The sequence below is a fragment of the Cupressus sempervirens genome, chromosome 9 (genome assembly GCF_028749045.1).
Source record: "Cupressus sempervirens isolate cs-2001-9-10 chromosome 9, ASM2874904v1, whole genome shotgun sequence".
Taxonomy (NCBI): domain Eukaryota; kingdom Viridiplantae; phylum Streptophyta; class Pinopsida; order Cupressales; family Cupressaceae; genus Cupressus; species Cupressus sempervirens.
This window is the reverse complement of record NC_143126.1, coordinates 535,885,617-535,908,469: the sequence shown is the minus strand read 5'-3', so window position 1 is coordinate 535,908,469 and position 22,853 is coordinate 535,885,617. Positions and strand designations below refer to the sequence as shown.

General features: G+C 37.3%; 1 pseudogene; it reads left to right on the top strand.

The window, feature by feature from the left end:
* LOC149539710 (glutathione S-transferase L3-like) overlaps positions 1–8,996 on the top strand; it is a 34,550-nt pseudogene extending 25,554 nt beyond the window's left edge.
* The last annotated feature ends 13,857 nt before the right edge of the window (positions 8,997–22,853 follow it).

The window sequence follows — 22,853 nt, the reverse complement described above, 5'->3', positions numbered from 1 at the left end:
GTGCAGGGATCTTGTTTCTGACAACACAAAGATACTCTATACCGAAGGTATAAAAGATTTTATTCCCTTGTATGAATAATATTGCTAAATATGAAGCCTTAATCAATGGAATGAAAATCATTTTTGAATGGCAGGTAGATCACCTCAAAATCTTTGGCAACTCACAGTTGGTAATCAATCAAGTTAATCATGTTTATCAGACCAAAGATGAAAAGTTAGTACCATACAAAAGGATGGTGGATGATTTGAAGATATATTTTGCGCATGTCACTTTTGAGCAAGTTTCTCGGGCAGGTAATAAGGCTGTTGATGCAATGGCTACCCTTGCTTCAATGCTCCAGATGCTTGAAAATGATTTTAGACACGAGTACTTGGTGGAAACGTTATCCTACCCAGCCTATGATTCACCTAATTCCCAAATGATTTTTTCTATCATAGGACATGATTCATCTCGCTACTCTCATATCTTCTCCTACCTTCATGACCAAATAGTTCTAAATAATCCAACCTAGAATGAAAAATGTCACCTAATCCGTAAAGCTTCACGGTATGTCATCATTGCTAATGACTTGTCTAGGAGAGGTCTCGATGGAACACTCCTTAGGTGTCTAGAATCCGATGAGTCAAAACATGCATTAATAGATGTACACGTAGGTATTTGTGGGAACCACCCAAGTGGCCTAACACTAGCGCATAAACTTGTTAGAGCTAGTTACGATTGGCCAGAAATGGAGAAAGATGCAATCCAATACGCCAAGTCTTGTAAACAATGCCAACTCCATGGGAATTTGATTCATGCTCCAGCCAAAGAGCTCATTCCATCTATCACACTGTGGCCATTTCAACAATGGGCTTTTGATCTTGTAAGTCAAATTCATCCGTCGTCTTCCAATAGACATAAATTTATCATTACAGCTACAGACTACTTCACTAAGTGGGTGGAGGCAGTCCCTCTTTCTATAGCAAATGGAAAAATTGTATCCCTCTTCATTATGAATTACATTATATGTAGGTATGGTGTGCCTTCCTCCATCATCATTAAAAATGGAGGGCATTTTTAAAATTAGGATCTTAAGGCATTCTGTAAAAAATTTAAAATCACGCAACATTGGTCCTCTATTTATTACCCCCAGGGTAATGGCCAAGCGAAGGCATCCAACAAGGCGATCCTTAAAATCTTGCATCACACAGTTAGAAAATCTAGAAGGGACTAGCACCTTTAGATCAATCCATCTTTATGGGCCTAAAGAACAAGTATCAGAACTCCAACAGGTACAACGCCCTTTGCTTTGGTATACGGAGTGGATGTTGTGCTTCCCATTAAGCTTGAGATCCCCATTCTAAGAATATCCATGAGGGGCCTCATCACTGACGATGACTATCGAATATCTCATCTTCAAGAGCTAGAATTGTTAGATGAATGTCGGCAAGTGGCATGTGATCATCTTCAGGCTTATCAACAGCGTATGTCTAGAAGCTACAGTAAGAAAGTTAAGCCACGTGACTTCCAAATGGGTGATCTCGTTTTGAGAGAAAATCCTAAGAATCAACAACAACAAGTACAAAAAGAGAAGTTCAAACCTAACTGGCTTGGTCCATACATAATTACTACGGTGTTTGGGTTTGGTGCTTACCAACTATCTATAGCCAAAGGAGAGATGCTCAAGGAGCCCATCAACACTCTCCACCTGAAGCAGTTCTACAGCTGATTTGATTCCCAAAGCTCTCTATACATACTTACAAGTCCTAAAAAAAGCCTAAAAATTGCAAAATGTCCAAAAAAATTGGCTACCCCGATACAAGCTTAGCCTTAGATACCTTGGTAGCACAAAAAATATTTCCTTTGTCACTTTTCTTGCCTTCAGTGCTTTGTGTTCTGTGCCTTTGTTGCTTTGTTGTGTTGTTCTTTCTTGTACATAAGCTAGTCCTCTAAAAAACTCCAAAAACATTCGTAAAACTTTAAAAATCTCAAAAACATTCGCATATTCTCAAAAAAACAAAAACATTCGTAAAACTCTAAAATTTCCTAAATAGTCATGATCTTCTCAACTTACATTGTCCCTTCAACGGATCACCACTCGAGACACTGTTTAGACCATAACGAATCAGCAACACTCTCAATTATAGTAGATACTCTATGCGTAGTTTCTTTGAATCGAGTTCATCCCTGTCTTGGGGGCAATACTATGGGATTCATTAAGAATCCCTCAAGCTTCAGTCACTAGTTGTCCTAACTGTGTCTACCTAGTCTTGCTTAGTTTACTATCAAGATTCTTCTCCATGAAGATCCTCTTCATGTCAATCACCAGTTGTTCTAGCTATGTCTGTCTACTGTCACCTACTCTCTCTGACTTCAATCACCAATTTTCCTACAACTGTGTCTACCTACTATTGTCCTTTTCTTGAAGAGATTTCATCATATCATATCAATCCGCTAAAAATTTGAGCTAAAAATGATAACACTGTTTGAGCAATGCTGAGCTTTTCTTTCTGTGTGGGTTTTCGCTTTGTCATTCCCTCCTAAGCAACTCGACGATGTCTCTTTTGGACTAGAGTATAAAGGACTAGGGGCATGATCTTTTCTTTGCTTGTTGCTTGTTGGTTTAGTCCCAATGATTCGAAGGATACATATGAAATGGGTGTCTACTGTAAGAGCCTCTATCTTGTGTTGGATGGTCGTGTATACCTCGACTCCTTTTATATGAATGCTTTTGATTCGGTTGTGTCTTCTCCTTGCTTGTTTGAGTGAATTTTGTGTGCTACAGTAAAATCATGATGCTCGTCCTATTAAGTGAACGTACGGGTCACTGCAAGCATGCTTACCATACTTCTGGCTTAGGTCACGAACGAAAGGGTCATTACAGACAAAATACTACTGTCTAGTTAGCAAGAGAGGGATCTCCTGCGGTCTGGTGTGTTTATCATGTAAGAAATATTTTGGTCATCCTAGCGTTTATGCTTTGATGCTTATGTTGACTTGCTACATTAAAAGGGACAAATGTTCTGGTCATTATGGCTTCTTATGCCTCGAATGCTTACATTTAATCCTGACAAACTAGAAACATGTCATATACATATTTGCATGATTGCAATGTCAGCGCAAGTTGAAGGACGTGCATGGGTCTAACTCAAAGCTCTGTGATGATAAAAAATATGACAGGTCCAATAACCAATCCTAAAGCTTGCATTTCTCTTAGGTTTCATTTCATTTTAGCTTTGCATTTTGATATAGCATGGAATAAAACTTCACTTCTATCTCTCAACTCAAGTGAGTCTCAATATGGCACAACCCATCTTCGCATTACAAGATTTTTGTTCTTTAATCGATCTCGGTAAATCTACTTAAATTACCTGCATAAGGAGAACACATGAAAACTTGTGTCATATGTTAGTCAGATATCTTAATGGCATATCTATACTATGAAATCATACATCAAAGCAAACGATATCAATCACATCTATCTAGATCATAAACAGACAATCATCAGAGACAATGGTATAACACATGCACATGATACTCGACACAAAATCTCATATAATATATATACATATATCAGTATCAAAAGAATACATCAATACAAAAAAAGTGCGCAACTCGAGCATTGTCGATCAAAAATGGTCCAAAATGGTGTTGGCACACCAACTGATACATAGCCAGCACAAAAGCAGAAGGAATCAAACTAACTCTCCCCCGCTCCCTCACCTCTGGGAGGAGGAGGAGGAGGTGGCATATTTGGTCTCGCCGATGGGCGTTCACCACCAGACTCTCTCGCATATTCAAAGAATCTTGGTACCTATATTGATGGGTCAGGAACTGTTGCAACATAAGCGGCATAATAATACGAAGCCCTGGATGACTGGAGACGAGCCTCATCCTGTTGGTACTCCAGCTGCTCTCGTAGAAAGCAAATCTCTCGATCTCGTTCTGCTAGGTGTGTATCTCTCACCAAAAGCTAGATCTGCATCTCGGCCAGTTGTCACTGCGCTATCCTAGTTCGCTCCCTAGCCCTCCTAAGGGCATCCTAGGTGTACGCCAACAAGTCTCCATCCTGTGGATCTATCGCAGGCTAGTTTGGCATCTCCTCCTCGCCCCTATCCTGCTAGGCTACCTTCTCCTCAACCGGTGGTCTCTATGTATCACTGCCACTCACGCTAGGGGTACCCCATCTCACCACGAGATCTCCTATGTGTGGCCCCACTGATACCAGCACCGGGACCCACTCTCATCTGTCAAGGAGGGATCAAGACCTATGTAGTCTGTTGTTGTAGCTCATGCTGCTATGGTTGTTGTGGCACTGGACCCTGTATTGGCTATATTGGTACTACCATCCCCACAGGATCTATAAACCTAGGAAAGGGGTGGCTCACAAAGTGCTCTCTATATGTGGGGGTCATACCCCCATCTGCAACTACGGCCATGTAATCCCATCAAAAAATGGTAAGAGCTCGCATCTTGATCATTGATTGGCCAGTGTCCAATTTGACAAACCATCCCCTCGCCTCCTCTGAGGCAAAGCGAGCATAAGTGCAGTACTCCTAAGATATATCCTGTGGCTGGCCATACTGCCACCACACGCGTGTCAACAGAAATCTCTTGATCACCTGGAATGAATGGCCAAACAGTGGCCAAGAGGCAAACATATATCCAAGCTCTACTCTCGCATCGTCCCAAGCCTCTGTCTCTCTCCAGGGCCACCATACTACTGCCACAAGATCATCTAGCTGCCCACACTACTGATCGATCTTACCTAGAGCAGTCTGGGTCATCTATCCTCTATACCTACAAATATATGGCTCATGTGGTTGTCTCATATCCTCGCATATGGACCTGGTGATGCAAAGGTGCTCCCATGCCCATACCTGTAGTACATATACTCCTGCAGCCATGGACTTCACCTCCTTGTGAGCAATCTCATGCATCTCATGATACATATGGGCCAGCATACATTGACCCCATTCAAAGCGTGTTGGGTGCTCTAACATCCTCTGCAACATCTGACCCCACTCGCACTCAAGCCCATGCTGCCCTCAGTTTGGCATCAGATAGTAGCTCAAGAAGAATGCGAGAATTGTGGCCAATCTATGAGTAGGACCAAAAATCTGCAATAGCTCATCCCATGGGATGGCCCGCCCCATGATGAAATCCTCCTGAAATATGGCCCGTAGTGCCTCTATACCCGTACACAGTTGTGTTTCATACTTGACCCTCGGTCCATGGAAGGGAATCTGGAGTATCCTATATATATCCTCCGGAGTGATCGTCATCTCTCCTAGTGGTAGATGAAAAGTATTTGTTTTTGAATGGAAACGCTCAACAAAGGTCGTCAATAATCTGTGATTCACCACAAGTGAGGGGATATCATAGAGATGTGCAAGACCAAGAGTGCCAATGTGTGTAAGCTCTGTCGCATTTGACTGTTTGATCAAGGCCCCGATGGCCAGGTAGTGTGATCTGAAAGAAATATCCTAGAAGACCACCCGTGTACACACAATCAACATAAAACTGATCAGTACTCGATATACATGCAATGCATACTGCTATTGCTACGATCTAAAACATCACAAAGTATGCTAAAAAGACACTCGATGACAAAATTAAACGCGAAATTTTCATTCTAAATATCAAAAATGCCCTTTGTTGTTGCCAAATTCTGTGCGAGATTTCACAATCTCGCGCAAGAAATTACTTTCCTTGCATGAGGAAATGCTTCTGCGCGCGGCAAAAAGCCTTGTTAGGGTTTTCTTGCACGAGATTAGGGTGACCCTCACGCGAGAAAACATAGGGATCCACGTGAGAAAGTGCTTTTGTGGCACTTTCTCGCACAAGCTTTCATGGAAACCCGACAACGATTGCCCAAAAGTGGCTAAAAATTCACAAATTTCTAACTAAAATATGTCAAAATTGAAATTAAATAGTGGTTAATTGAGTACTTATTGGAGGCCCGTAGTTTGTCGGTCGACTGTGATTCCTCGAACGCTCAAATCTATGCGAATGCACTGGGACCACCATGATTTCTTCCTCAGAGCTCCTCTTTTCACAAAAGTCAAATGCACAAATGATTTGAAAATGACCCTTTTGGGCCCTGGGAAATTTGATAGCCCTGAATCCATTATCGGGACCAAAATTGAAACCTAACGCACGTAAATTGCTCAAAATTACACTTTAAAATTTTGGGACCGACACAATCGCACGCTTGCGCAATCCGATTTCCTCACACCATGAGTATCTTGGTGTATCATCGAAACAACATTGCTTCAACTTTTTCCTAATTTTCTAAAAAAAGTCAACTCTAGTCAACTATGGTCAACCACGACCTCCAAATCAATCTAAATTGCCTTCTTGTTGAGGTGTCATCTTTCAACTGTGCTCCCGAAAGGGGGCAGTATGATTATAACATCGCTCATGATATCATCAATCATCATTGAATCCTTATCAAATATCTCAAGTATGATTTCAAATATAAACATAATGTCCTGACCACTCGAGGCATCTCAACACTTGGGGCAGCTTCGTTCCCCTATCTGGCATCATACACTATCTATTCAATCAATTTTATAACATTCGTTGTCACAAGTATCTGAGTTTTCTACTTAGACTCTTGAGGACTAAGCCTTGTTCTGGGGATAGTCCTATGACTTACGACATGACATTGTTATCTATGTTCGAACCAGTATTTAGGTGTTCTATCTGAATTCTGGAAAATTAAGCTCCATTCTGCAGACGATTCTGCAAATCTCATTCAAGTATTGCCAATCAAATAGGTATCGAGGCATCCTAACCCTAATTCCTGAAGATTGAGCCTTGTTCTAGGGACAATTCTGCAAATCATGGCAATCTTTGAACCAAACAAGTATCGGGGCATACTAACCCTACTTCCTAAGGATTGAGTCTCGTTCTAAGAACAGTTCTGTAAATCAAATCTTTGATTTACCAGAACGATATCTAGATGTTCTATCTGGACTCCGGAGGGCTAAGCTTCGTTCTGGAGATAACCCTAGAATCTCATCAATCGGTCTCAGTATCTTCAGATCTAAAATCAATCTCAATTCTCACCCGACGCTTCAAATCCACAATTATCTTTGAATCAATGCGTTGCTTGCACATCGATTCAAAGAGGGGCAAAATGTAATAATGCAAAATTGGTCACATCCTTAAATGCAGGATTACATCCTGGAATGGATTAGGTTCAAATAAATCAAACAAGTCAAATCAATTTGAACCCATTCAATTGTGACACATGAATATTAATTTCAAAATAAGCCTTAATGAGTCATTATTATGGAAATCAATTTAATATTGATAAGGGACCCCCTATCCATAAATGAATATTTTATTCTTTATGGGGTCCAAGGATATTCTTAAACAATTCTGAGTGGGATATCCACTTTAGATTATTTATTCTGAGTGGGATCCCCACTTTAGATTGTTTATTCTAAGTGGGATCTCCACTTCAAATTATTTATTCTAGTGGGATCTCCACCATGAATAAAATAATCAACCCTCAACCTCACCATGGTTGAATCAAACTCTACCCTAGGGCCTTGCCAAAATCTATAAATGCAAGAATCATTTGGGAAGAAGTGGAGAGAAGTAGTGAATTGTTGTTGGAGTATCATTAGATTTCATACTAAGTTTGCATTTACATGCTTTCAATTCTAGAATACTTGCATACATGCTCACTTAATTTCTTACCTTCATTTGGAATGAACGTGCATATTCATCTAGAGTAAATGCATTGTGATTCATCCTCCATTCAAATCCTTCATTCTAAGCACGGTCTATGGTTATTGGACTCTCAAGTTTGAGAGCATCAAGTTGGCCCATCTAGTTAGAAGGCAATAGATAGCCTTGTGTATGCACATTGAATGAACAACCTCATGTTCACTTCGGTGTGATAGGGCACAAACAAAGATCATATTGAAGTATGTGTGGACCGAGAGGCCATATTTCATGCTCACAAGAAGCAAAGGAAGGGGTAGACCTTGGACTTAACTAGTTTGATAAGCAATTTATAAAATTGTATGTTTTTCTTTTAATGTCTATATTGTTTAAATAGCTAAATCTATTAGAACTACACAGGATATGGCAAAGGAGGCTGCAAATGAGCTACTGAATTATACATACTCTTTTGCAAAAGCAAGGTGCACTGCCTATGCTAAGTTAGAATCTGAGGCGTCAAAAGCACTTGGTATGCAAAATGGTTATTGAAACATAGATAACTTCAATTAAGGTCATCCTTAAACATCATGCAGTAAGGAAGAAATTAAACTTGGAAAAATAAGTCAATTTTGACTATTTATACTTTTAGCTTAGGAGTCAAACCTTGGTGTGTGATGTTTAAACTATCCGCTCAAGATATCCAAGGTTTCTTGAAAAGAAAAAAGCCTCAGAATTTCTAACCTTGGACAGATCATGATGAATTTACTTTTTTTTTGGCCTTCTCAATCATGGCAAACCATAGTTTGGATTATCTGGAAAATGCAATGGAGAAGTTTGATGACGGGCCATTCTTCTCGGATGAATTCAGCAATGTAAACCATCTAAGCCTACACAGTTTTTTGTTCATGACTTTTGATCCATTATCCTTTTGTGTTTATTGCCTTGATAATAGGGAAATGCTACCTAAAATATTTTGCAGGGTGACCTTGCATATGCTCCTTTGGTTGGAAAACTTTATTTTGCATTTTCTAGACTTAAGAACTATGACTTCACAATTGGCATGCCAAAATTGTTGCAATGGATTTAGGCAAGTATAAATTCTACTTTATCCATTTCTAGCTTTATGATGAATTGTGTTAGAATTCTAAAAATAGTGTACTATATAATCAAATGCAAATCACAACGCATGCAATATTTCTCACAAACAATTGTTTTATGTCATAATATGCTAATTTGACTGTAGGAAGTGCAAAAAATTGATGCATATGCAAAAAGAAGACTTGATCCAAAGCAAGTTGTTGAAAATTACAAGCAAATTCTCATCTGTGATGACTAAAATGTATTTTGTATGCATGATACATCAATGGTGCAAGTATTGATATTAGTATCATAATTTATGGTGATTTCCAAATTTATACTAGGAGGTCAAGATTCCAAATAGGTGTTGTTTGTTGATGTTTGGATGGCCTTTTAGGTATTGCTTGCTCCATGGGAATTTTGGCTTGGATAGTGTAATTATATTCTTCAACCTTATTATCTACTTCTATCTACCTACTCTTAAAATTATTTATATGTCCTTCTTAGTGTTTACTGATATTACTTTAAATCTCCACTTGGTCATTAGCAAATACAAGAAGGAATACGTTTTGTCAATGCATAATTGATGTTAAACCATTGTCTTCATAATCCTTTCTTTTTTTTTCTTTATCTTCTATTAAACCATTCATTTGATTGACTTTCGATGTGCCAATTGCCTTTTCTATATTGCATTTGTAAAATATTATTTGATTTTGAAAGCTCTATTATTTCTGAGTTCATAAAGCCCCAATTCACATTTTCAAAGCATCTTGACTCATTTGACCTTTGCTTGTCACACATTGAAGGCTACCATGAACTATCTTCCAAGGCAAAGATCTATTGTGGCAGTGTTGTGGCCAAATGGGATGTTGACTTGAGTCAAGGTTGATGATGATGTGCACACAAATCTAGGTACAAGAGTTTCATCCATATTTTGTAAAATATCTTGCATGCTTAATGATATGATTAATGATATGTTAATATTATGTATTCAATTCATATTAAACCTCGATTGAAAATTTATTCATATAGAAGAAATGTTTGAAAGAGATTCAATATAGTCTCATGTCTTGAAGTAATCTTAATTAAGATAACCAATATGAAGAAACATTTAGTAACTTTTCCTTTTGTCTAATTATTAATAATATTGAAAACTATTGTCAGGAATGTTTTCTACCACTCTCAGATGGTATCGAACTAAACCAAGGGTGTATAAAATCAAGACCAGTCCTTGCACAAATGTATGTGATTTAAAATTCTGTACCGATCTCTTTGTTGCTATGATTTTGGTAAGTTGATGTCAAATATCACGGGCTAGGGTACTAGAAGTTTGGTAAAGACAAAACAAATAGTTTAGACCTACCACTAGCCAGAACTACACTATATCAAAGAATCAAGCAAAACACATATCTATAAATTTGTATGTAAAAGAGTTTTCTCTGTTAGTATGAACACACCAACATAGTATACTCATTATGGTAGTACATAAAACACACAGAGTTACACATCCATACATATATGATAAATATGTAAATATATATCAGCTGATATAGAAAATAACCCCACTTTAGACTCCTCATTTAAGGCAAATACTTCATAGAAGGTAGGGATTCAAGCTCAAACAAAGCTCTTATTATATTTAAATTTTATTGCAAGCCTATATAAATTCGTACCTTGTGCTCCCCAATCAATATTCATGTATGTAAAATTTTGTCTTGCCCCAAAACAACGTCATACTTCAGAAAATATCATTTTGAATTTATACCTTATGCCAACTTCACATGTGCACTTGCTTGGTGAATGGTGATAAGTCTTTCAAATGTCATCCTTGAGAATTTTGGTGAAAAACAAAAAAAATGTTATATAATTATGCTAGCCAATAGAATTAATCCTTGAGGGATGATACTAAATTAATAATTATAAGCATGTAATATCTAATATATAATTAAATAAGTAATACTTAATAATAAATAATATAATAATTATTATATATTAATAAATTTTATTCATAATTAATATTATAATTGTAAAGATTATTATCAAATTTGACTAATTGCAGATTTTTTTTCAAGTACAATCAATATCTCCAATGTTTTAATTATTTCCAGAATCTGCAAGTGTTAGTGCAGTAATAACATAATTGAATTATATGAAACTTTCATAATTATCTTCGATCCTTGATGGAGCGCTTCCATTAATAGATCACAATGCCAAGATTACATCGGGCAGATTGGATATATACCCACGAAAGAGGTGTGGCGATGAATGGCCATGTCTCCCACGAGAGACATGGACATTCATTCACACACTCGTTCATGGGTAACTAATCACATAATTAGTTACTATCATTACCAATCATTTAAATGATTAACACAGTGTATAAACCAATCATTACATTGGCGGCCCAATATAAAGGGTAGATCAACCAAGATCTAAACATATAAGGAACCAAAGATAATCTTGATCGTGCATTAATGATCTCAGAACATATATATGTCTTATCAGTTGCAGAGTGTGTAAAGTGCAACAACACATACGTATGCATATATGCATAACAGCATGAGCATCATGTTGTTGTGCATATATACATAAGTATCTGCTTCACAATAATGTCAGACTGAAGCTACATGCATTAACATTCCCTCTTAGCTAGGGAAGACAAAGTGCATATATATAAGTTCCTTTTATATAAAAGTAATATCCTCAAGATATATATAAGAAAATCAAGTCTCGTGACATTCTTTCTAGTTATGGTGTGTATACAGATATCAAGTCACATGATATTTATCATGATCATAATATTATAATAATAAAGTCGTCACCTTATCTTATCAGAATCAATATTTCATTATAAAAGATTATCTCCTTAAATAATGAACATAGGGTAGTCCCATGATTCATAGAGTCAAACATATGACAAAAGAGTTTACACTTTAAACATCTTTATTTAATTAATAAAAATTTACAAAGTTGAGACTCAGTCTCATAGTCTTACATTTCAATCAAGCCAAGTTTCTTTCTGAAATGATCAACTTTCACTTTAGGGAGAGCCTTGGTGAGAATGTCAGTTGTTTGATCACCTGTATTAATATATTCTAATAGAATTATTATTCTTTCCACCATGTCTCTTATGTAGTGGTAAGGAATTTCTATATGCTTGGATCTATCATGAAATGTTGGATTCACAGATAACTTGATACAATTTTGATTACTACAGTGAATAGTGGTAGGTTTCATAGGTTCACCAAACAAGTTAGAAAGCGACTTCTGAAGCCACACTACTTCTCTAGCTCCCATAGTTGCTACAATATACTCTGCCTTGAATTTTGAGCAACAAAAGCTTGTTTTCTGCAGATCCAAGAGATCATGGCTGATCTTAAATTGAAGTAGTATCTTGATGTGTTTTTTCGGTCTTTTACACTTATGGCCCAATTAAAATCAGTATATCCATGTAACTCCAAGCTGGTATCCACATATTTAAGTTCATACCCAATAGTACCTTGAAGATACCTCAATATATGCTTCAAAGTGACAAGATGAATCTCACGAGGTTCACACATGAACTAACTTAATGCATTCACTGCATAGCAAATATTAGGTCGAGTATTTACAAAATACATCAAGGACCCAATTATCTGTCTGTATAAAGTTGGATCAACTAGTCTAGATTCAGCATGTGCTTCCTTTAGCTTGTGAAGGTTGGTTTCCATAGGTGTAGACAAAGGTTGAGAGTCCCACATTCCAAATTTTTCCAAAATATCAATAGTATACTTCTTTTGATGTAGAAAGATATTACCAGGCTTCTAACATACTTCCAAACCAAGAAAGTAATGAAGAAATCCTTCATTTCGAATTCAAAAGCCAAATCTTTCTTACACTGATTAATGAGATGTTCTTCCCTTGTAATCATAAGATCATCAACATAAAGAATTAGAATTAGCATATCATCTTTAGTTACCTTGAAGTATAGATTTGGATCAACTACGTTCTTGGTGAATCCAAGACTCGAAAGGTACTTGTCAATCCTTTCATACCAGAGCTAGGGAGCCTGTTTAAGTCCATATAGAGCCTTCTTCAATTTACAAGCATAAGAAGCAGCATTATGAGTTACAAATCCTTCTGGTTGTTCTAAGTATACTTTTTCCTCTATTTTTCCATTAAGAAAGCAGTTTTTTACATCCATTTGATGGATTTTCCAACCTTTGGCTACAGCAATGGCTAGCTATTACAGCTCTAACAAAAGTGTACCTGACAACTGGTGCAAAGGTTTCTTCAAATTCAATTCCTTCCTTTTGATAAAAACCTCTAGCCACAAAACAAGCTTAATGTTTTTCAATGTTGCCATCTGCAACATACTTAACTTTGAAGAGCCATTTTGAAGATACAATAGATTTTTCCTTAGGTCTCGGAACTATGTCCCACACATCATTTTTAGTATAGATTGGTATTCTTCCACCATGGCATCTTTTCAAGCTTGATGTTTAAGTGCTTCAGAAGTACTAGAAGGTTTAGGATTCAAGCTCTCACACACGAAAGCATTAAATGTCAATTTTCTAGTTCTCTTTCTTTCTTGGAAGGTTCCTGAAGGGGCTGCAAATCCATCTCCTTCCTGTATTATTTTCCTTGCCCAAAGTGACCTTTAAGAGTGATCAAGACTCTCTTCTTGAGTCTCTAGAAGGATTTCAGTTTCAATTGAAGTCTCTTCAGGAAACTCCCTCTGAATCTCAAGAGTAGGAGTCTCTTCTGGAGATACATCAAATGTATCTAGATCATTGAAGGTTTTGGCTCTTCTGAAAGAATGTCTTCATCAAAGATGACATCTCTGCTTAATTATATTTATTTTTGTTTAGGAATGAAGACTCGGTATCCTTTTACTGTCCCTATCTTCCAGAAGGTTCTAACTTAGTCTTTTTTTTCCTTAGGTACATGAACATATATAGGACATCCAAATATCCTTAGGTGACTGATGTAAGGTTTCTTTCCAGAAAATGCTTCTTCAAGAGTCTTATTGTCCAAATGTGAGTGAGGACATCTATTCAAAATATAGAATGTTGTGTTGGATGCTTCAGCCCAAAAGGACATACTCAAATTTTGATCAAAAATCATAGTGTTACATCACAAAATTTTGACCTAATTTAAAACTTGTTCATAACCAATGGATTTAATGAATTTTTCGTTCATGATCATGTGAAATAGGTAGTTATTTATATGTGTTGTATTAACTGATAATGAAGATGGTCATTAACCATTAACTGTTATTAGATGATTAGCAGTTGCTTGATTTGAAAATATGATTAATAATTTAAAGTTTTTTTAAATATTTATTATGAAATTGTTATAGAATTGTTATTATGGAAAAAGTGTGTTCATGGGTGATTACAAGAGAAGATGAAGAGGGGGGAAGCATTGCTAAATGAGATCATTGAAATGGGATGCTCGCTTAGTTCAATCATTAGTATCGGCAGGTATGACTTTAAACTTCCTTGGAAAAGACACAACTTGAAAACAGGATACATTCGTGGGACCCGCATGAGTTATTAAGAAAATAATATGAACATAAAATAATCTAATTAAAATATAAAACATACCTCAAAGGATTTTAGTTGATCTTTCATCATATTATTATAATATATATTTATATGCGTACATATAAATATAAAAATGAAATGGCACCATTATATTATAATAGCTTAATAAAATGATGTCACCTCATTAATATACTTACATGAATGTATGTAAATATACATTATAATAATAGTTGAAATTATAATTTCTCCAACTTTTTTCTTCCAACCTTTTACTTTTCCTTTTTCTTTAAAATCGATTTAATATTTGGCAATTCAAATTGTCATATAATCTTTGAATTGTCGGAAGTTGAGAAGGCATGACTCTTCTTTTAACTGAAGCCATGTATGAAGTCTAACACCTTTTATATATTTTTGTTTGCCTTGTCGTGGAGGCACAAAAAATCAACAATAGCATTCCACACACCCGAATAGGAGGAGCAATTGACGTTCTCAGTGCTCGAACTAAGGAGGAAGCTTTACAGAAAGTTGTTCGGCAAAAATACAAAATCAAGAAGGATGACTCAATCCGAGATAATAAAAGGAAAACAAACTCGAATACAGATGGTACTGATGCTGGATCTCAGAAAAGACAGTTTAAAGATTTCAAGTATAGCAAACTAGAATCAAAAGGAAACGGATTCAAGGATGTTAAAATTAATTTTAGTGCAAGTAAGAATAATAAGAGTAATGAAAGGAAGGTGCCACCTTTAGGATGCTTCACTTGTGGAGGAGATCATAATGCTAAGAAATGCCCCATCAAACCCAACACTAATCAACTGCAACGACCACCTCTTCCACAACAACAACAAGTTTATCAACAAAGGATCCATGCAACATTGGACAATAGACAAGCAGAACAACAAATAGGCTCGATTGAAACTTCGAGTAAGATCTATAGGAACCCTGTCTCCATTTTAATTGATACTGGAGCTTCTGAATGTTTTATATTGCCTAAACTATTAAGTAGATTTCCAAAGAGATCAAGTTTTATGGCAAAACCATGGACAATTGAATATGCAAACCAATCAAGGGCTAAGGTAGAGCAGTGTATGTTTGAGGCTAAGGTTGATTTTCCAAATTTCTCAACAAAGTTGAACTTGTATGTAGCACCTCTTGGGTCTTATAAAATTATCATAGGTATTAATTGGCTCAGTGAGCATAAAGTCGGGTGGATTGTCTTGCCCGAACTATAAATTGTTTGGATGATCAAGGTAGGCCTACAAGCATTATAGAGATTAAACATGAAATTAAATCAAAACATATATCTGTCATGCAACTTAAGAAATATTGAGGAAAAGGTTGTGAGATCTTTGCAGTTAGAGTTGAGGACATGAGAGAACCTAAAATCACCACATATGGAGATGACTATATTTTTGAAGATGGGGAAATTAGAGAAAAGTTAAAGGAATCTTTCGAAGAAAAATATCCCTATCTAAAGAATTATCAAGATGTGTTTCCTAAAGAACTTCTCGGTCTACCACCTTCCCGAGCCTTTGATTTTACCATAGATTTGATACCAGGAGCAGAACCCATTTCTCGAGTACCATATCAAATGACTACCACAGAATTAATGGAGTTGCAAATACAACTACAAGACATGTTAGACAAGAAACTACTCTGGCCTAGTGTTTCACCATGGGGAGCCCCAATGTTGTTTGTTAGGAAGAAGGATAGAACCATGAGATTATGCATAGATTAAAGAATGCTCAATAAGGTTACCATCAAGAATCGGTATCCACTTCCTAGAATAGATGATCTTTTTGATCAAATGAAGAGTGCAACAGTGTTTTCAAAATTTGATTTGAGGTTAGGAAATCACCAACTTCGTATTAAGGATGAAGATATTCAAAAAATTGCATTCAGAACTAGGTATGGACATTACAAATTTGTAGTGTTGCCATTCGATTTAACCAATGCCCCAACAGCTTTTATGAACTTAATGAATAGCATATTTCAAGATTGTCTAGATAAGTTTGTGTTGGTCTTTATAGATGATATTCTAATCTATTCAAAGAACGAGGAAGAACATCAAAAACATTTGGAAGCAGTTTTGCAAAGGTTAAGAGAACATAAATTATATGGAAAATTGTCTAAATGCGCTTTCTATCAAAAGGAAATTCAGTATTTAGGGCACATTATATCAACTGAGGGCATAGTCGTAGATCTGTCAATATTAAAGCAATTAAAGAATGGCCTACACCTAAAAACGTAATAGAAGTTAGAAGTTTTATGGGATTCGCAGGATTTTATAGAAAATTTGTCAAGAACTTCTCCAAGATAGCCTACCCGATTACATCACTTCAAAGAAAAGGAAAGAAATTTGTTTGGATAGAAAAACGTCAATCAGCTTTTGAAAACTTGAAGGAAAAGCTAACTACAACACTTATACTAAAAGTACCTGATCCACAAAAGGAATTTGTAGTTATAACAGATGCATCAAGAGAAGGTTTAGGAGGTGTGCTAATGCAGGATGAACATGTAATTGCATATGAATCTAGAAAATTGAAAAATTATGAGCAAAACTACGAACCTCGTGATCTAGAATTAGCAGCTATTGTACATGCTCTTCAGATGTGGAGACATTATTTGATTGGAAAACCTTTTGAACTTCGATTTGACCATCACGGTCTAAAATATATCTTCACTCAACCAAATCTAAATACTAGACAAAGAAGATGGCTAGAATTTTTAGCAAATTATTAATTCAACATAAGTTATATTAAAGGCAAGGAAAACAAAGTGGCAGATGCCCTAAGTAGGAGGAGACACATTTTTGCAATGACTACTATAAACTTCAAATTAAAGGACCAGATTTTACAACATCTAGAACATGATGAATTTTATGCAGAAATCAGCCTAGCTCTTATCTGGGACCCACAGGATTCTAAGTATTCAGAATTTAATCTAAAAGAGGACGGATTGTTTAGATATCATAACAGGATTTATGTACCCAACAAACATGAACTCCGAAGAATGATACAGAAAGAATCTCATTCAGCTTCATATTTAGGACACCCTGGGGTAACTAAAATGTTGTCTGATATAAAACCTCTATATTTTTGGAAAGGAATGAAAAGGGAGATAACAGAATTTGTGGTAGGTTGTTTAGAATGTCAAAGAGTAAAGGCAGAACATCGATACCCAGCAGGCCTTTTGCACCCTAATGAAGTACTAGAATAGAAATGGCAAATAATTTCCATGGATTTTGTACAAGGATTATCTATGCAACGAAATCGACACAATACCATTCTGGTAATAGTTGATGGATTGAAAAAAGTTGCTCATTTTATACCAGGAAATTTAATTGATGCAGCACTAGAAATTGCTCATAAATTCATGAAGGAAATTTTCAGATTGCATGGAATTCCAGAGAAAAATATTTCAGACAGGGATGCTAGGATAACTTCCAGATTTTGGCAAACATTATTTTCAGCATTGGGTACTAAACTAAACATTAATTCAGCTTATCATCCTAAGACAGATGGTCAAACAGAAAGAGTAAACCAAGTATTAGAAGATCTTTTGAGAGTATACTGTATGGATCAACAATACCAGTGGGAAACATATTTACCTTTGGTGGAATTTGTGTATAACAATTCCTATCAATCCACCATTAAAATGGCTCCCTTTGAGACTTTATATGGCCACAAATGTAGAACTTCTATGAGTTAGAATCACTTGGAAGATTGAATTATTGTTGGACCTAAAATGCTTAAAGAAATGGAAGAACAAATAATCAAGATTTGTCAAAGATTTAAGGAAGCTAATGACAGACAAAAAAGTTATGCAGACGTGAAAAGAACACCTAGAAAATTCTCAGTGGGAGCAAAAGTACTATTAAGGGTAAAACCTTAGAAGAGTACAATCAAGCTTGGTAAGAATGCCAAGTTAGCCCCAAGGCATGTGGGACCCTTTGAAATTTTGTAAGTTGTAAACCCAATAGCTTACAGAATTGCTTTACCTAGTGTTTTCGCTCTCGCTCGACGCTGGTGTTTCTACTCTACACTCAGGGAAAGTCTAGTGTTCAGGCTCATGCCCTAGCATTCATCTCGTGTTCAGGCTTGTGCCCTAGCATTCGTCTGGTGTTTGTAGTATACAAATTTTGTGTGTTCGAGTTTCGTACAGTGTGTAACAGTTTGTTGTGTGTTGTGTGTTCTATGTTCTAAGCAGAATGTGCCATGTGTTGTGTTGATATCTCTTCCAAATTCTTATTTCTCTGTCATCTACCATAGACACGTTGGTACCTGCAATAAGAGTTTCAACAGAGATTGAGAGGAAAGGCAGCGAGACTTAGAGCTTCAATTTGGTCTTTAATCCTATTGCATGTGAATTGTTTGACAAAATGTCTAATTGGTGATTGCGAGAGACATCGTCAATTGCATTGCAGGATGCAAAGTTATGAGTGAACAGAGAAAGTTGTAGATTGGGCAGCAGAGGAAGACCAAGTGTTTGACAAAATGCGTCTTCAAGAAGAGTAACTAGGAACTGCAGGTTGATGGCACTCCTTTCTACAACACATTATTTGTTGCCTCTAGCTATGGCATCCTTATCTGATCCAATTAGACTCCAGCAGCTTGCTGATCGCTTGGCTATAGTGGAGTCTGCTAATGATGTCCTACAAAGTGTTGTTGCTCAATCAACTTGACTCTATGTTAAAATCGCAGAACGGTTGGCTTTATTGGAATCCAAGAACCACACTCTACAAGATATTATGCAACCTCTAGTTGTTGAAAATACAAGCCTCAAAGCTAATCTGGAATCTGATACCATGCAGCTCTAGGAGTTGACACTATAAAGGAGAAACAATCGAAGATCGTGGATAGGCATTCTTTACTATTAATAGAGATTGAATTAAAGGTGAAGTCTTGGGCTTCTTTATGCAGTTTTGCAGCTGAGGCTCCCCTTTCAGGCGTTGAGAAGTTAGTTCAAGGGAAGATGGACGATGAGCGAGTTAGGTGGTCCCATGAACTAAACTTACGAGTCTGTGATCTCTCCTCCATTGATGATCCCTCGACTATTGGATACTCTTTCCTCAAGGATCAGTTGGACATTTCAAACATCACTCTTGACACGTGTTGGTTAGGCCCTGATAGTACTCTTTTCATTTGGTTCCTCTCCCTCTCTGATAGGTTGCGGGCTCTTAGGGAAAAGAAATTTTTATTCTCTCTTTCCCCTAAGATCTACCTAGATGAGGACCTCACCCGATCATAGGTGGCAAAACTCAAGCAAGCTCGTGCCCTCGTTGTGGCAGCAAGACAAGAGGGTAAATATGTAATCATCAGAAATCTTAAAGCACTAATCTACAACACCTTTCATACAAGCTGGATTCTAGCTCAGCGGCAGTTGAGCACAAGCTCTTTGTATCTCAACTACTGGAACAGTAATGGTATCCTTAGGTCTATGCCTGGCTTACTTAATGATGCTATTGGTTCTATCGACCTTCTTTTTATTACAGAGACACGTGAGAGCCCCATGCATCCTCTTCCTGGTATTTCTGGCTATCACTGGCTCTCCTCTTTTAGAGACGGAGTAAGGTGTTCTAGTGGGGTTAGAGGTTCTGGTGGGGTTGCTTGTCTTATTCGAGACCACCTTTTCAGTAAAATTTCCTTGGTTCACTCTGACACCTATGCTAGATTCATTTGGATTTGCATTGATTGAGGAACCTTTCTCTATAGAGATACCTATATTGTTATCTATTACTTCCCACCAACATCTTTGCACTATGTAGTTCACAGCACTAAGGGTGGGGACCCCTATGAGAACCTTCTTGAGCACATTACCAGATTCTCTGTTATGGGGGGACATCATTATTTTGGAAGACTTTAACACGCGGACCAGAGACCTATAGCCTCCTCTCCATAATTGCAAGTCTGATCCCATATGTACGACTACTTCTTATCCTAGTTCTGTGGGTCTGCTTTGGTTCTCTGAGGATTGTCAGGGGCCCTTCACCAAGCATGGTCATAATTTGTTATAGCTTTGTGAGTATTCTGACTTAGTGATCTTGAATGGACTCTCTTGCTTTCCTAGATCCGAAATCTTCACTTGTTGGTCACATGGTGGTGGTGTTAGCGTCGTTGACTATGTTCTCTCTATTCCCTCCTTCATCCCTCTCATTTGTCGCTTTACCATCTCTGGCCTTCCTCTGGCTGACCATGCCCTCCTTAGCATCATGCCCTTCGGGGACCCCTGACACCTTCTCCTCCTTGCTTATCCACTTCTTGCCCCCCTCTTCCCTCCCCCCATGCTCGAACTTCTTTTCACTTATTTGATGGTGACGCAGAGCTCTTCATCCATCACCTCAGATGACTTCTCTCCTAGGACCTTTTCCCCGACTCCAGGGATGTCACCTCCATGTTCCACTTACTTGTGTCTGCCTTGTAGGAGTATGCCCTTCTCTCCATTTCCCACTACACCTCCTCACTCGCCCCTCGTCCACTCATAAGTCTTGCCCCATGAACCAATGGTTCGATGAGGATTGCAAATCCTTTCATCGCATGCTTTGCTCTGCTCCACCCACTACTTCTTCCTTCTCTTCCTCTCAGTTGAGACTCGACTACCATTGCTTTCTTCACTATAAGAAACAAAAGTTCACTTTACTGCAGTGTAAGTCTCTTTGTGCCATGTTCTTCCAGTCCCCAAAGCTTTTTTGGCACACCATGTTTCCTCGCCACCCCCCCTCCCCCCCTTCTCCCTCTACTCTAGACCTTCACTCCCTTGCCTCCCACACCTCCACACTCTATGATATTCCTAGCTAGCCCCCTCTCCATCTCATCCTCCCCCCCACCCATTGTCACCTCTTCTCCTTCTTCCACATTAGTGAGGTAGTTAAGAGTTATGAACAATAGCAGAACTCCAAATGAGGAAGGATTTCAAGTTGGGTATCTCTATCCTGGGTCCCTTTCTTACAGTGCTCTTTAATCGAGTCGCTTGTGTCGGCTTCCCCGACTCTTGGTCACAACATATTATCTATCTGATCCATAAATCTAGGCCAGCTTCTAACCCCAGAAACTACAGGACCATCATAGTTGGGCATACCTTCGCCAAACTCTATGCGACTATGTTGAACGGTATCCTATATAGTGAGCTTGATCAATGCCATTGTCTGGCTAGAGGTCAGGCTGGGTTTCGTTTAGATTTCCATACCATTGATCACATTTTGACTTTACAGGCCATCATTGAGGAGGCTCGGCAAAAGTTTATTGTTGTTTTTTTGACTTCTGCAAAGCTTTTGACTATGTTCCTCGAGCGGCTCTCTTTCAATGTCTCAGGGACATCGAGATCTCATAGATTCTTCTCACAGCTATTATGAGGTTATACGAGCACGTCGAGGGCAGATTAAAGACTCCACAGGGCTTCTATGATCCTATCCAGAGGACTATCAGGGTGAAACAAAGTTGTCCTCTCTCCCCCAATCTTTTTGGCATCTACATCGACGAGCTTGAGGCTTTTCTCCATGATTGCTCACTCCCTAGCGATGGTTGTTATTTACATCAGGTATTGATCTCTATTCTCCTATTTGTTGATGATGTGATTCTCCTTGCATCTTCTGTCAATGGTCTTGTAGTGCCTGCCCCTAGTTCGCATTTCTGTTATCATTGTCAATTTGCTTTAGGTTGATTTTATGCATTGATTAGTTTTAGAGATATTGGATTTACAATATTATGATATTATTTCATGTTTTGGATTACATATATACTTGTTGATTTCATTTCATTCATGTGTTGTTAATGATATCTTAATGATTCCTAATTAGTAAATGTGGTTTCTTTCATAAAAATGTTAACATGATGCCTTTAATGATGATTATGTTGTATTGATAGAGATGCATTATTATATGTACGCATTTGATCTTAGATTTGTGATTTTACACTTACCCCATACTTGCATGTGTATGGTGCGCATGTTTATTTTATCTTTCTATCTGAAGTGTTTGATGTGGTTAGGGGAGGGAGTCGTAGTCACCTGCTAGTCGGGATCTACACGATGAACCACTCCCTGCCATTGTCTGTTTAGTTTAGATATATTATATACATGTACATGCTTGTCTTTTATGCAGGATGCAGGAACCGGGCATCGACTTCCCTGAATTGCCAGGATGAGCGTGCCCTATTACAAATACTCAAATGGTGAGAATGGGAAGATAATGATCAGGTCCAATCCTAGCCATAAGCCTATAATACTTGTCCTACAAGGAGGACTCGTAACAGACTGTCTACCCTTTTTAAACCCGTGAGTATTTTATGCGTATGTTGTTTTGTGAGTCTTTGATGTATTTTCTATTAATTAAGTCTAATTAATAGATTAAATTAATAATTTAATTTAATGAAGAATTATTATGACTTTTTGAATATTTAATTATATTTAATTAATTGAGAAATTAATTAAATATAAAGAATTGAATTGGAAGATAAAAGCTATAAGATTAAATTTAGAACATGATAATATTTATTTAATTTAATAATAATATATTTAGAGTTCATTTTTAAATAAATGCTAAATATTATTGTTATTTAAGTTAATAAATATTTATCAATTTAAACGTTAAA